Genomic DNA, 13,275 nt, shown 5'->3' on the forward strand with positions numbered 1-13,275 from the left:
CAAACAAAGTATCTTTAATTCCTGGCATTATGGGAAGCAAAATAACTTTTTGTAAGTCCATTGAGACAAATTCCACATGTGCTGGTGAGGCTTTTGCAAGAACAACATCAGATTTATAGAATTCGTTAGCCTTTTTGCTTTATCAATGTGAATTTTATGATGGTCTAGACTTTTCGCAGGTATTTCTTTATTTTCCTTTTCCAAGTTTTCCTTCCTTTTGCTTCCTTTTCTAAGTTTTTGAAAACTTCACACTCTAGACATTTATCTGGTTTTGGCATTTTTAAAGAAATGTGCATTTCCTTAATGATAGACCTATATATTTCTATCGAATAATAAATAGCCAGGATATTTTTCTAAAAAGTTTGAAAACATTAAATTAATTGATAAGTCTCTGGGTAAATACCTTATGTTCAGTGCGTTATGTCGTCTATAATGACTTACAATTGGATGAAAGCTTTCAATGTGTGTATTAATTATATCTCGGTCTAATATCTTATTTTGATACTTGCCTCTATTTTCTTTCACTGCTGTACCCAAGGTGCACGTTCCATTGCTTTGCACAATTCGTTAATAACTGAATCATTTGTATAACCCAAAGTGCCTAACAAAAAATTACGACAAGCTTTAAGACTGTTTCCATCGGCTTTGGGCAAATAAAACTGTCGCGTTTTATTTTTCTTGTATATATTTTCTGTAGAAGTGACTGTGCGTCTATTAACTGTTTTGATACAAACATGTTTCGAGAGTCATACTCGTCAATGGCCATTAGTTAGTATGCCAATAATCTTTCCATATTTTTTTCGATCTTCATCAGAAAAATCTTTGCATTGAGTATCTTTACATTTATGTAAACAAGGAGATAACACTGGATGTTTCTTTGTATCCCGCAAAAATTTATTTTCGTCTGTTAAGCTAGGTCTCTTAAGGTTTTCTTTCTTTTTTCTTTTAACTACTGGTTCATGCTCTTCTTCAGGATTTGCCAAAACTATTTCAGTTTCCGCGTTTACATGATGTATGTCTCCTTCAGCTGTTTCCATCCCCGATTCGTTAATATTTTCATTAGTCACGGGAGATTCTTGAGTTTCCATTTCCAAGATGTCAATATCAATATTTTTATTGGCCACGTCAAGTTCTTAAAAAACAGGTACAGTAAAACTCTTCTCTGCAGCCTTAGTCCCATCATCAATTTCCGATTCTTTGGTTTCAATATTTTTATTGGTCACGTTAGGTTCTGTAAAACTCTCCCTTCGAAGCTCAGTTTCATCGGGAAGAAAATCTGGATCAGCAATACTGTCATTATCATCCTCATCGCTTTCAAATTTATAACTTCTATGTTAGGTTACTATTAATAGGTGTAATTAACAGCAAAATATACGACAATAAAACTAAGAGTTTTAGTACATAATGTGAAGTAAAAACTACATGTTCCTGAAAGTCTTTAATAACAATCGTTTATTCAGCAGCCCCAACCTTAATCATGCACAAAAAAATTACGGTGAACAGCTTGGCTCATTTTCACCGTCGTTGACACCGGTATTACTGTTTATCATAGACCATATGAGACGGTTAAGCCTCGGTTTCCTCGAAAGCGGCACCGACAAACTGCAAGCGTAACACTGCGATGGATGACGTCATAAAAAACTGTACCACGCAAAATAATAGCGGTAGTTTCCAAGGATGCGTTGGAGGCCACCGCTTGCTGAGTTTGCACATTCCATTGCCGCAGTGAAGAACCTTGAATTTTTCACCGTAATCTGACGTAATTCATCGCAGTGTTACGGTAGCAGTTTGTCGGCGCCGCTTTCGAGGAAACCCAGGCTTAGATAACTACGCGACATATTTAATACTTTTAATTGTACTTTTAATTTGTACTTTTTAACACTTTTTAAGAAAGATTTTGTCTCAACACACATGTACTCACACAATTTTTTTTGATGTTATGCGTTGGTTCCTTGAACTGAAAAACACAGCATCTGCCATATACTGTGTTTGTAGAAACATTTTTAATTGAAGATGTTGTAAAAATAAAATGAAAAACACTGTATCTGGCATATACTGTCTTTTACACTTCTATATGAGAGATACTGTGTTTTTCATTTTAAAATTAGAAAATTAACGGTAGATACTGTGTTTTACTTTTCAAAAATCTTCAAAACCAAGTGATTTACAGGGATTTTAAACCTAAAATATAATAAACAACATTAAGTTATACCCATAAAAGTGAAAAAGTCAATTATGAAGAAATTGTTGGATACTGTGTTTTTCATTGGGGCAGCCGAGCGATATTTATTATAAAAATACATACAGACAACATAATATAAAAAAAAATCACTTAAATCGGACAACAGGTTTAGGAAATTCGAAATATTAAGAATGACCTGTTTATAAGGTGGTGCGGAAATTTTTTGGAGAAGTGTGTATCGTTATTAAATAATATTTCGGTATTTTGTTAGGGTATCTGGCATTATGTGTTCTTGTTCTTTTGTCTCAGTATCATACTTTTAAATATTATACGCGCCGTTTCGGCAAATTTTGTTTAACCGAGTGACCTTACAGCACATTCAGCAAAAACAATACATAATAGTCTTACTATTCTATATACCGATAAGATTTGTGTGTTTAAATTCCTGGAAAACTGATAACGAAAAAAATTAATTACTTATTAGGTATATTTTTATCAGCTAATTTTAAAAAGTTTGGATACGATATTCGATATTACTATCGGCGTCGTAAAGCAAGAATGTTATGTTATGATTAGAAGGAGACTATTCTCATAACCCGGACAATTAATTTCAGAGAAATCGTCTGCTGAAAAGGAATGTACAAAATATTTTATTTTTACTTTGTAATATTGACCTCTGATTACATGCCAAATGTGTGAAGTGTTCTTTAAATGGATATTTTTATTCGCTATGAGCTATGTATGCTTATGGTATTGTTCATAATGCGCATAAGTCCAATTTTCAAAATTTTTGTTACAATTTTTTTTGTTTCTCATAGAGTATCTAAGAATATAGTCGAACTAATATACTCCCTAAAACGACCCTCAGTTCCAACTGCAAGACGCAAGAGTCTCGCAGGCTTAGTCTTGTTCCTGCTCAAGTTTTGCACGTTAAGTCTTGGTCTTGGTCTTGCTAAAATTAAGCGGTCTTTGTCTTGGTCTTGTTCTTGCGAAAACGCAAGAACAAGACCAAGATTGCAAGACCAAGACCGATTTTGGGCAACACTACATTTAAACCATCCACTAAATTACATTAAAATCGACTTAATAGTTGAAAAGTTGAAAATTTTTAAAAACTTTCAAAAAAAAAACTAGACAATTTAGAAATTTGATAATTTTTTAGTATACAACAAAATTTTTAGCAACAGAAGTATACGAGAACGATGCAAAATTCAAAATATTAACAGGTGGATAAAAACAAGAAAGAAAAACTGGAACGAACATGTAAACCAAATGGAACCAGATATGTTAGCGAACATCTGTAAAAACAACAAGCCGTATAGCAGAAGACCCGTTGGAAGGCCGCCGAAAAGGTGGAAAGACAATTTACAGTCAACAACAACTGAAACAGAATAAGAGGCAGACAAACAGGAGTAATCCTTGTCCCGCGAAGAAGAAGAAGAAGAAGAAGAAGAAGAAGAAGAAGAAGATAATTTTTTAAAATATGAAAAGGCACTCTGCCTAACTAATGCACTTTGCAGGAACTGAAATGGGATTATTTAGGCGATCTCAGCAATGTTTTAAAATTATAAAAAAAAATTGGGCTTGAGTATAAACAAATAAAATATCTCGGTAACTATTATACTAAATTAAATTCAGAAAACAGCACTGGAAAACAGTCGACAAGACACTTCTTTGAAAATAAAAAATTTGAATTACGAGGAGTAGTTCCTGAGATAAAACGGTCAAAGTTGACCGGTATTTGCGACGAAGTTAGAAACAATAGGATAGTAATTTTTAAATGGTTACCTTTTTCTTTCGGTCCTCTTTCTCCGTACAAATTTTCATATGTTGAAGACATTGATAACATACATATATTATAGTAATAAAGACTATCGCTACTGTGCGACAATTTGTTATAAAAATACTAAAAAATTGCAAAAAATTTGGTATACGTAAAAAATGCATTTTCTCGGCTCCCAAGCAAGCAATTTTCTTTATTTTTTTTTAATCCAAAGTATCACGAACAGGGCCACCTAAATAACGCTTTAATAGATATGCTTTAGTTTTATTATAATAAATTAATTTATTTATATCAATATAAAACCAAATATATTTTCCTACGTTGTAGAATTTCTTTTAGAAAAACTTACCACACATAATATAAGTTTTAACGTTCTAAATACAAATATTTTCATTTACATGCTGTATAATTATTTAAACAATATTTATTTAAACAAATTAAAATGTTTGTTAATAATTTTTTTTACTGGATGTCGGGCTGAACTTTTTTAGCAGTTCTGATTTTACTCCAGATTAATATGTCATCTGTGTATATATTTCTTTGATGAAATGAAGACTATTTAATTAAACAAAGGTTATTTAAATAATTATACAGCTTTCAATTAGGACTAGCATTTAGAGCATTAAAAGCTCTACAACATAGGAAAGAATCTGTAGTTTTATTTTTTTATAAATTAGTTAAGTTATGTTTAACAACATTAAAGCATCTTTGAGGTTAATGCGTTACTTTTTAGTTGTTTCTATGTTACAGTTATAAAGCCTCTACCAAAAATATATCCATTCCCACCTCTATACGTCGTTTAGCTTCTGTAAAGTTCGTTTTTGAAAGACCACTAATAGCTGATTTGTCTTCATTTTGATGTCGTGACAAGCAGTGGTTTTAAGAAGATCCATTGTACAATGTAATAATTCTTTGATTTATTTTTCTATCCCGGTAAAAAATAGTCACTTTAGTTTTCTAAATCGTAAACAATATTCTGTTGTTTCAGGGTTTGGTTTCAGTTTGGATTTTGGTTTAGGATTTTGGAGTTATAGGTCTGGATCCCGCGTATGAAAAAAAAGTTGATTAATAGCAAGCTGAAAATTTGTTAATAGCTTAAGGGTGTCTAGTCGGACAAACTTTGATATATGGGAACACTGGAACAGGGGAAGTTTTAATTGTGGAACAGGTTAAAAATTTGGAACGGTCAGAACACGGAAACGGCACATGTATTTTGTCCGACAGATCAGACTTAAACTCTCCGAACAGAGACTAAACTCTCATGCAAAAATCAGATTGCTATTTATCACCAAATAAGCGTTCTAATGAGTGGAACATGTAGAATATGTCAAATGACAGGAATTATGACAGGTGATAAATAGCAGTCTGATTTTTGCATGAGAGTTTAATCTCTGTTCGGAGAGTTTAAATCTATTCTGTCGGACAAAATAAATGTGCCGTTTTCGTGGTCTGACCGTTCCAAATTCTTAAACTGTTCCACAATTAAAACTGCCCCTGTTCCAGTGTTCCCATATATTAAAGTTTATCTGACTAGACACCCTTAAGCTATTAACAAATTTTCAGCTTGCTATTAATCAACTTTTTTTTCATACACGGGATCCAGACCTATTAGGTCTCATGGTTTTTGGTTTTGTGTTGGGTTTTCTGCATATTTTCCGTACCTGGAAACTTTCCGTTTCGTCAAAGTAAAGAGGTTTACTTTCTGGTTGGAGGCTGTCTGGAATGGTCTATGGTTAGACGTTTCCGAAAATCGAATGGTTTCCTTCTAACGGACGTGAATTTATGGGTCACGTTCCATTGAACTTCTCTCTACCACGGTGTGGTGATCGGTGATGTGAATTTCAGCCAACTAAAGTCTTCGGGGAGACTTTATCCATGAGTTTCTATCGCTACTGGTCAAAAAGCGGTAAAATATATATCTCAAATATTCCGGTATGTTACATTTTTGGGTTTGTTTAAATTTCAATGAACAGTACAACATAAAAAATGATAGGTTATTCTATTTTTAAACCATCAAATCTCATTAGGACCTTTTATTTTCAATTATTTACTAACTACATATATGTATAACATTGTAACGTTGTATATTTTCTTTTGTAAATTGTACTATATTTGTGAAATTTGTAATAAATATTTTAGTAGAATTCGTTTTGCTTATTACATATCACCTTCCAGTTTCACTTCAAAAGGGTAGTTGGTTTAGGATGAAACAACATAAATCTTATATTAGGAAAGCTTAGTTAATCTGTATTATATTTGTTAATTTGCTGAAGAGTAAGACTGGTTTGTTTAGGATCTCAGTCTGGTTTTATTTACCTAATTTCTGTTTTATTCTTCCAGCTCTCCTTTTTTCACGCCCAAATTAAGTCAGAGAGAAATCTGTTTTAATTTTATTCCTATTTCTGTCTCTAGAATCCCACCTTCTATTTAGTCTCTTGTTTCTCGAGCTACTTAGCCGGTGCTTTATCCATTTCTTCTTCCTTCCTTCTTCTCTATTCTATACTTTATTTTCTATATTTCAAATTGCATGCTAGTTTCGATTATCTTGCTTTTCAAAAGCCGAGTTTAGCGTTGCATCTATTCGAGTTAAAGCGGATTAAAAAAAGGAAGGAAAGTGATTAATAGAGCTCTGGGAATATGCACTTAAAAAACCCTAAAATATGCATGCAAATATGCACAAAACAACATTTATGCACTAAAATATGCTTTTATGCATTTAATGCATATAAATAAAGAACGAAGTAATCCTTGTGTTGAAGTATTTCATTTATTTTATGAAAATCACAAAAATATTTATTGAAATTTCTATTACCTACACCAATATATTATTTATTCTTTATATTTATCATCATTATCATTCCTTTTTATATTATTATTACAGTTGAAACTATATGTTAATACATTTTTGATAAATTTTCTAGAGAATAACGATCTGTCTACGTCTATCTGATTATAATTTTGTTTATACGCGGAAAAAATTCTTTCTACTTCACATGAAGTTGAAACAGAACACTTAAAATATTGTATAATTGAGGGTTCTACCTGTAAAATTAAATTATCTTCAAAGTTACTCATCCTAATAATATTATTTATTTGAATTAGTTTATGATATCGCTCATTTTTCTTAAACACAATGCATAATTTTTGATACAATTTATTGGTTCCCCCAAGGTGTCTAATTTTTTCATCTTTTAATGAATTAATAATATCAATACTTTGGTCTAATGAAATGTTTCGATTTTCTAATTTAGTAATTATTTCAGCAATATTTTCATAATTTGTTTGGATATGTGCCAACTTACTTTAACGCTTTTCTAAAACATCCACACATTTAAGATAATATAAGTCTTTCTTTAGTCAATGACTGTAAAATAATTGCTTAATTGTTATAAATAAAGGCACTACGACTTAAGAAAAAAAAAACAATTATCTCGGCTTCAGTTCGTTGTAGAAAATTTTTATTTTCTTATAAATCTTTGTTTTGTCTTCAGCAACAATAATCTGTAAGTTAGAAACTCATAGGATGTACAGGGCCGCTTCAGCTCTAAATGATTTTAACGAAATTTGTCCCCTTATTTTAAAACCCAAAAATTATCTCGGCTTCAGTTGGTCGTAGAAATTTTTTATTTTTTTATAAATCTTCGTTTCATCTTCAGCAGCAATAAATCTGTAAGTTGAAAACTCATAGGATGTACAGGGCCACTCCAGCTCTAAATGTTTATAACGAAATTTGCCCCCTTATATTCAAACCCGAAAATTAGAGGTTTAAGAATGTTTTACGCACTTATTTACATTAGAATATCAAAATATAAGTTTTAGAAGGAGATTAGATGTTTCACCAACTCTCTACGATTTTTTTTTTCAAAAAGTTATAGCCTTAGACATTTGACCTCTTGGGATAAACAATTTATAATATCTAAGCAACAAATTCGTTAACCTGGCTTTACAATTTTTTATTATGTTTGGAATTGAAAGATCTTCATTTTACAGCTTCAAAAAATAAAAAAAAATTATTTGTACAATACATAATGCAATTGTAAAAACGGCCATTTTGGACTTTTCGCAGGCTGTTTTGCAATAACCAATTGACGAAATTAAACTTACCATACCTCAAATTGTAGGTTTTTTAATCTACTACAACTTTCTATTAAAAACTGTTCTCTAAAATCAATATCCTAAGCTGCAAAATAAAAAATCATTAAAAATTGCAAATTTAACAAATGAAAATCGCAATAAAAAAAGGGCACAATATTTTTGGTTACATTTTAGTAAAAGTTATTTCTGGCATCGTCCTTTAAAACACCTGATAGGTTTCAAAAATTCCTGAATTATATCCTCTAATCGACCTATTTTTCACCCACAGCCTGGGGTACTTGTCCCTTTGGTATCGTAAACGGCAAGGTAGTACCGACAGATGATAGTAAACGCCATAAATCTTGTCGGTTACGTTAGAATATTTTGCCGCTTACGATAAGACTAAATGACCAAAATGACCGTTAGGATTACTCAGTGTTTTCTTAAATGTGTAAGGACTTAGTGCAAATTTTATTTCGCTAGAAAAATTTAACACGAAAATAGTGGTAGTTCTGATAAAACCTCTTATTCAATAGATGCGGTAAGTTTTTAATATTGTTTTTATGGTTTATTTTTTTTTAATAGAATTAGAAGTCTAATTTGCTAATGATATTACCTATGTTTTTTAGTTGTTCTTGTGCAAATATCATAAATATTATATTTGCAAAAAAACATAACAACTTGTAGTATGTTTACTGAAATCTGAAACAAATGTAGGAGAGTCAATATAGAACGAATATTGAAACATAGTTTTTAATTCCAAACAACTTTTTTATTAACAATTTTCGATGTTGTGAAATATAAAGCTACTTTACTTGGGAAAAAGATTCATATTTTTTGACATACCTCGTATGAAATTAATAAAATTTAATATCTGACAGTTTTTTTTAAACTGATAATAAAAAGTTATCAATAGGTCCCAAGTTACGCAAACACACTGTATAAGAGCTCAAAAAATTACATTTATAATTTTTTAAGCTTGTTATTAAATGTATTTTAGGTGTTGTACAGAAAAAGGTTTTGGTGACTTTGGACAAACATTTTTTTTAAATGATATTTTTGGGTTATTTTATTACATTTTTTTAATCTTTCTTAATTTTCTCAAACAGAAGTTATTTATTTCATGTCTAAAGCAAAATAGTTTAGTGCATTTTAAAGATTACATCTTAAGCTTTAAAAAACACCTATAAAATTCTAATATCTCTTCAAACTTGAGTAATACCCTCTTAAAGTGGTAGTAATTCTGTAAAACTACGAAGTTTTCAAAAATTACATTTTTTGGGACGTCATATCATTTGAATTAAATTTTTGAGATTTTTTTGAAGAGAACATCATTTGGTACAGTGTCACAGAGTGTCACAGATTAATATACGTATTAAATTTTAATTTTCTTTGTCGTTTTTTATTATTAAAAATATTTTTTCTGTTAAGATACTTACATTATTTATAAATATTCATTTATATATTGATACATTGAAACTATCGTATGTCAAGCGACTGTCGTTGTCACTTAAGCGACAAGCTTCAACTAAAATTTACAAAGACAAGGTCTAACAAAGTATCGTATGTTACATACATAATTTAATAAAATAATGTTATATTACAGTTTTTTTATTAAATTAATATTTTTTATGTACTAATTTATCATCGTCTCAAAATTTTAATTATATTGACCAAAAAGGAGGTAGAAGAAAAAGCCGTCTCCTGTAAAATGTGCGTTTTATCGTTACGATGTTTTGTCAAAAACCCATCGATATCCCCGTATATTTTGTCCGTATTACCGATCACTAGCAAAATCCGCCTCCAGCTCTTGGACTATTATTAATATGTAGTATATTTCTCTAACTCCTTTAGTAGTATAGAGGCGGCAAGAATGTAGCTCAAAAAAATCGCCAACGATATTTTATACTGTTCGTGCTCTCATTTTGGCATTGAAATCGCCCAACCTGATCGATTTCTCGCCTTTCTTTATCAGTTCCATGACCTCTTTCAACTGAGAATAGGATATTTCAATTAGGTTACCGTCCTTATCTTTTATGGAGTACCTATATATCTATACATATGGACATATTATTAGATACATATATACGAGTATTATTCGGTAATAATTGTTGTATTGGATGGAGTTTAACATACTATTATCAAATAAAATATTAGAAATAATATAGATTTCACCAATCTTTATATACAGCGTGTCTACTTAAGTTGGACACATAAAATGAAGACTTGAAATAAATAATGGGGTAAGTGCCAAAATCATTATTTCAAAATAATCGATCTTTTTCTTCCACAATGAATGTATTAGAAATAACTTTCTCAAAATTAAACATAGGTTTATTGAAGTGAATTATGTTTTTTTACATTAAATAATTTTGCGAACCTTTTGTAAAATAATTGCAAAAAAAATAAAACAGCTATAAAATCTTAGAATGTGCTAAGTGCCATCACAAAAATATAAAACATTTTGGTAAGCAATAATGAAAAACACAAAACATATAGGTTCTATTATTGGGATTAAATAGGTCTTTATAAAATTTTTTATTTTCTTTCTTCAAATATGGAACCATTGCCAAAAAGTTTTGTTTTTTTTCTTCAGAAATTCTACTCTGGCAGGTCAAGTTAGGAAGAGTCATTTCTGCAATAGTTTTAATGGTAACATTTTTCTTTAAAACCTTTGTTGATTTCCAAGTTTTCAATTCATTCAGAGTTTCTCGTATTTTATATAATCCCGGATTTTGTCGGTTAATCCATTGAGCTTTTGAAATTTGAAGCTTGGATGTATTGATTGAACTTTAAAAAGCAACTTTAAAATCGAAGAAGTCCTCACGGTTCATTAATGTAACTAGAAATGGTGTTTTCTTTACAGCTGTTATCATCATTCTTAACAAATCCATAGGTATCTCACACTTCTCTTGCTTTTTTCGCTTTTCAATTTGGGCAAAATCCCTGTCGCAATTCATAAGTGAATGACTCGATACTAGATACTAGGGATGGAAAAAACCTACCGGTTTAAACCTAAAACCGGTTTTTTACCTCGCAATAACCGGTTTTACCGGTTGTTTTTTCCCGGTGATAACCGGTTTTTTCTTTTTAAAGTAAAAACCGGTTATTAGGTTTTTACGGTGATTAGGATTAGGTTCGGTATTATTTTGGATCCCAATCATAATTATTATTCTCAAGTAATTATTCTAAATCTCAATCTCACATCAGCCAGAAACAATTATTAAGTTTTATTATAATATTTCTTTGAAAAGTTATTTTTAATCATAATATTTACATAAGAAGTGATCTGGTTGAATTAGACGCAAACATCATCTATTTTTCACACTTAACTCTTGACATTGAAAGTGGGTAAATGACATTTTCTGATTACCAAAAATAATGCTCTGACTATGAATATCGAATTACTGATTACGAATACGAATCTCCAAGAATTTCGCTACGTTTTCAAAACGATACACTCATACAGGAATTATTAAATAAGTTAAACTGTACCTATTCTACAAATATACAAACGTGTTAAAAATAATACATGTTCTTTCGATAGTACTAATTTTGATCATATTGATATCGAGTCGAATGGAGAATCGCAAACTAAAGTGTATTGTAAATGTAACTTTGTAACCCATTGGATTAAAAAACCGAAAACCGGTTTTTCCAAAAACCGGTTTTTTGGCCGGTTATAACTGCCAGGTTAAACCGTTAGCAAAAAGAACCGGTATAACCGAAAACCGGTGTTTTGTCGAAAACCGGTGTTTTGTCAAAAACCGCCTTCCCTACTAGATACTTGTGATTTATCTCATCGAAATACCCCTTGGAAACTAAATAAATCCGTAAAAACAATAACATTTTATTTTTATTTTGTCCGGCACAGTTGTCGCTCCAAATTGTTTCTTTTCGTCTGTGTCCGTATATTAGTGAATGCTTTCAACACACACGACGAAATTTCATCCCCTTCACGTTCTGTTATACCCTCATGCCACAAAAACATGAAGCCAGTATTATTGTCTCCTACGTGAACACAAAGGTTGTAGTTGAAAAGCTGTCGCATATAAAACATTTGACTATGAGTTAGAGTTGGCAATGATAAGACCTACTGTAGATCGATAGAAACTGTCATGGTCTCACTCGTGGGTTGCTGACAATTCTGATGGTCTTTTCTCATTGCTTCTACAGCTGCTTCAGCTTTTCGGTGGTGAAGTTCTAACTTAAATTGAGAATCTTTCCATGTGGGATCTTTTGTTTGCATGTGCAGTAAATCACAGGTAGCACAGGTATCCGTTCTAGGCTTACGAAAGCTCACATTGGGAAAATTCTTTTTGAAAATTTGAAAGTAAAAACAATAGCTCACTGCTCAATCAGGATGATCTTCCTTAAACGCCAAGTAAATTCTATTTATTATATTGAGATCGAAGCTCAGATTTGTTTCTCGCTCTTTAGCCTTTAACTACACGCGCTGGCGTATTTCGTACGCCAGATATAAGAATTCTACTGCAAATATATTTAAAAATTTAATTTTTGACCTTGTTTATCTGTCTAACCTATCACTGGAATGTGCTTTACAATTTGGTTTTTGTTTCGTTATAATCGACGTTCTGGGAAGATCGTAATTTACAGTTTAGTATTTGTTGTTTCCGGTGGTGGACAATATACGCCACGGTTATATTAATATAAGTAGGAATATAAGTTCATATTTCAATTGTTTTTTAGTCGCTATGGCACAAAATAAATTTTTCTTTATAAACAATACATTTTATCCTGTATAAAATCACATTTCAAAAAATTTTTTATTAGTAATTTTATCTATCATGGAATCCAGTTATTCCATGATTCCAGTTATAAATCCCAATTGTCTTACTGGGAATGAACTCCAATTATTCACTGAAGCTGAATAAGGTTTATAACAAAACAGTGTATTTTGTCAAAAAAAAAAATTAAACAGATCTGCTGTTTTTAAGTGTATTTTCTTGAGGCGTATAAAGTACGCCACGCGTGTAGTTATGTTATAACCTGATGCGCGGGTAGTTAAATATTAAACAATTGTAATGTCCCACGTCTCTGGGAAATTTGTTTATGTGCTCGATAACCCATGCTCTATCTTCCAGCATGAACTTTCTAAACTGCAGTTTATTACCTCTCCTTTCCTTATAAACTGGATCTCCTTTTATTTTCAACTTAGCTAATATTTCAATTTGTCTTGGAGTTATTCCAAACACTGCGCAAAATGTCTTCCTAC

General features: G+C 31.1%; 1 pseudogene; it reads right to left on the minus strand.

Annotated features, from left to right (window-relative positions):
* Positions 1-1,133: 1,133 nt before the first annotated feature.
* On the minus strand, positions 1,134-12,288 carry LOC114333825 (uncharacterized; annotated as a pseudogene).
* Between the last annotated feature and the right edge of the window lie 987 nt (positions 12,289-13,275).

This window comes from Diabrotica virgifera, chromosome 4, assembly GCF_917563875.1.
Source record: "Diabrotica virgifera virgifera chromosome 4, PGI_DIABVI_V3a".
NCBI lineage: Eukaryota > Metazoa > Arthropoda > Insecta > Coleoptera > Chrysomelidae > Diabrotica > Diabrotica virgifera.